Source organism: Microtus ochrogaster, unplaced genomic scaffold, assembly GCF_000317375.1.
Source record: "Microtus ochrogaster isolate Prairie Vole_2 unplaced genomic scaffold, MicOch1.0 UNK6, whole genome shotgun sequence".
In the NCBI taxonomy this organism is placed as follows: Eukaryota; Metazoa; Chordata; class Mammalia; order Rodentia; family Cricetidae; genus Microtus; species Microtus ochrogaster.
In genome coordinates this window covers 13,681,270-13,684,807 of record NW_004949104.1, presented here as the reverse complement: position 1 = coordinate 13,684,807, position 3,538 = coordinate 13,681,270, and the positions used below count along the sequence as shown (strand labels likewise).

Sequence of the window (3,538 nt, the reverse complement as noted above, 5' to 3'; positions counted from 1 at the left end):
CCGGACCTGGGGAGCCGGCCCACCGCAGAGACCCCGCCCCCTCTTGCCCCGCCCACAGCCTCGGCGCGCCCGCACTTCCGGCCCGAGGGCCGCGGAGGGTGCCGTCCGGCCCGACCAAGTCTACTCCCCTGAGTGCTCCCGGAGAGGCCCAGGGTCACGGCCTCGTCGGAGCCGGGGGAGCACGCCTCCCTTCCCTCCGCCCCGTCCCGTCCCCTCTGGAAGGGCGTCGCCCTCCACTCCAGCTCGCCCGAACCCTTCACGGCCGCGAGAGCACGCGCGGGAGCGGCTCCAACTTTTCAATTCTGCCGCCATCTTTAGAGAGGCCGACTTCCCAGCCTGCCTCGCGGCCGGGGGGCGGGCCTCGAGCCCCTGGGAAGGGGCAGGGCCGTTCTTCAACCCTGGTTCTGGGCACGCTGCCACTTGCCTTTTCTTGCTTGTTACTGTGAGCCACAAGGAAACCCTTTTCTAGTAACTTTCTGTTCTGGCTGGGTGTGGCGACACACTCCTGTGTAATCCTAGCCCTTGACTGCTAGAGACTGGAAGTTGAGGAGTTCAAGGTCACCCGTAGCTACAAGAGACTTAGAAGAAAAAAAAACTGAATCCAGAAATGTACAATGACTGCCAACAGCAGCCTCCTAGGTAGTGTGTGATACCTGTTGTCTGCGTGGGTCGTCCTAAGGGACCTTGAAGATAGTACTCTAATGGATATTAATGTTTCCGAGCTTATGTTGTTTCTAGTCTAAGCTCCAGCCACGCACATATGCAGGATGCATTTGGGAAGCCGGAAAGTGTAATGTGGCACAGTACCCACTGGCCAGGTCATCATGTCCATTTGCAATAAGGCGCGTGTGAGCTTAGGTACCTCAGGAAAATAAGAGTTACAACAGCAAGGGCACTCAGAAATAAGTTGCCATCGTATAGTTAACCACATCCATAGAACAGTTTCAGAGAACGGCGGGGGTGGGGGCGAGTCTGAAAAGCATGCCGCACCCCTAACAGGTCTCTACTTCTTGCTGTTACACCAACCCACAGTAAGGACTTGGCTGACGGTAAGCTAATGCTAAGTGAAGCCAATATCTGTTTTAAAATACTAAGTAGCCTGCTAATTGTAATCGATTCTGTCAGGGCCTCATGCACTTTTCTTTTGCAATAGGGAGTCACACCCTCAAATACGGCTCCTCCTGTTCTGTTCAATAGTTCCACTATGGGTGGGGAGAGGCTCATGACTTCCTTTCACTCAGAACTAGAATGTTAACTGTTTTGGTCTGGTGCAGGTCTTACTCAAACATCCACAGCTGCTTGAGTTCGTGAGTGCAGGAATCCTGCTTTTTTTTTTTTTTTTTTTTTTTTTTTTGAGACTGATTCTCTATCTGTAACTCTGGCTATCTTAGCACATGCTGTGCAGAGCAGGGTGGCCTGGAAATCTCAGCGATCTGCTTGTCTCTGCCTCCCGAGTGCTGGGATTAGAGGCGTGCGCACCACCATTACTAACACCCTGCACGTCTGGCTTTTATAATCTTTGTGCTCCCTCTTTGCTGATGCTTCCTGAGCCTCAAGGAGGGTGTGATGTAGATGTCCCCTTTGTGACTGAGCACTCCACGGTTGCTTATTCCATGTAGTGTTCTCATCTTAACCACTGAACCATCTCTTTGGCACCTATTTCATCTTTTCACAAAGTGTAGAGGAGACTCTGAATGGATGTGATGTTTCTCTTCCCAGTTCTGACCAAAGCTATAAACAGAACTGAGGCAAGCAAGCTTAGGAAATACTTGCATAGCCAGAGATTCCATCTGGTTCTGCACAACCCTCTTCTAATAATGCAACCTCGATCCTTTTCTGCACACACTATGTACAAAAATCCTCTCTGAATAATTCCATCTGCCAATCTTGGACCCAAACCTGCATCAGACACACATACTGCCTCTGCCTCCCAAGTGCTGGGATTAAAGGCGTACGCCACAACCGCCCAGCTGGTCGACCCTATCTCAAAGGAAACAAATGAAGAGTGTTACATGTGGAAAGGTCCATTGATGGCAGATTGTAGAATGTCTTCAGTACCAGGCACCTTCTGTTAAAGGGTTAAAGACTAAATAGACTCTTTCATCTGTGTCTATGAATTAGCACAGGAGGAGGATTAGAAGGGTACTTCCCATACCCGTGCTTGATCTGCCACACGGTGGAAATATGCATGCTTCTGAGACATGCTAAAGGCCGGAGGATTTCTTTGACATTGTAAGCAGAATCTGACATCCCCTGCCCCCACTAGCAAAACACAGAGAGACAGAAATCTGTAAAAGGAAATGAGTCTATTACTACTGGTCAGGGTCCTGGATTTCCGGCTTCTTGGCCTCCTTTCCCAAGAATTTAAAATATGGTGCTGGTTGTAATATTTACTTTTCTGTTGTGAGGATAAAACACTGACCAAAACCATCTTGGGACTCACGTTTTATTTCACATTGTAGGTTACAGATCACTGAGGTAAGTCAGGGCAAGAACCTGGAGGAGTACCCAAAGCTGTGGCCATGGGGTAATGCTACTTCCTGGCTTGCTCTCCAGGGCTTGCCAGCCTGCTTTTTTATGCCACCCAGATCCACCTGCTCATAGGTGGCACTATCCACAGCAAGCTGGGCCCTCCCATATCATCACTGATCAAGAAGGTTTGGAGCTGGAGAGGTGGCTCAGGAGTTAAGAGCACATTCTGCTTTTCCAGTCTACCTGAGTTCAGTTGCAAGCACCCACATGGCAGCCCACCGCTGTATGTAACTCCAGTTGCAGGGGATCTGATGTCTCTTTCTGTCTTCCATAAGCACCAGGCACATGGTACATACAGTTACAGACATGCGAACAAAATACTCATGAGAGTCAGGACCAGAGATTAAACTCAAGGTACATGTCTTTTCTTCCAAGAAGATGGGTTTTCAAAATAGGCTACCTGTACTAGTTTAATGGCCTAAGGAAGGATCTGGCCTGGTCTTGGTCTTACAAATAGTGTAGCGGTCAATTTGGACATTAGCCACCTCTGGTCCTGGTTGTGAGAGCTTGGGGCTGTACAGGTAATGTAATGGTCATTTAGACTATTAGGTATCTCTGCGCTTGGCTGTGGGAGCTTGGGGAGGCCTTGGCTGTAAGAGTCATTTAGACTACTAGGTATCTCCAGTCCTGGCTGTTTGAGTTTGATGTGGCCTGGCCCAATAGATAACAAAGATCACCAGATCACCAATTCCCAGCTTTCTGGAGGGAAGAGCAGGCTTTGTATCCTTTCCTTTGAGAAGACAATCCTGTTTGCTCAACATTACTGGTTTTCCTGGACACTGGACACCTGTGAGCCTTAGGGGACCTGTGCTGTGCTCCCAACAGCCTTGGTGTACCCAGTTTTTTTTATTTGTTTGTTTGTTTTGACCAGCTACCAGTTCTGAAATCATGACATGGAAACTTATTATTCATTGTAAATGCTCGGCTAGCTTAGGCTCTTTTCTGGCTAGCTCTTTTAAATTAACCTGTTTCTCTTTTTTTTTTTTTTTTTTTTTTTGGTTTTTTT

At 48.7% G+C, this 3,538-nt stretch overlaps 1 pseudogene; it reads left to right on the top strand.

Annotated features, from left to right (window-relative positions):
• The first annotated feature begins 580 nt into the window (after window positions 1–580).
• LOC113458176 lies at window positions 581–696 on the top strand (annotated as a pseudogene).
• Window positions 697–3,538: the final 2,842 nt, after the last annotated feature.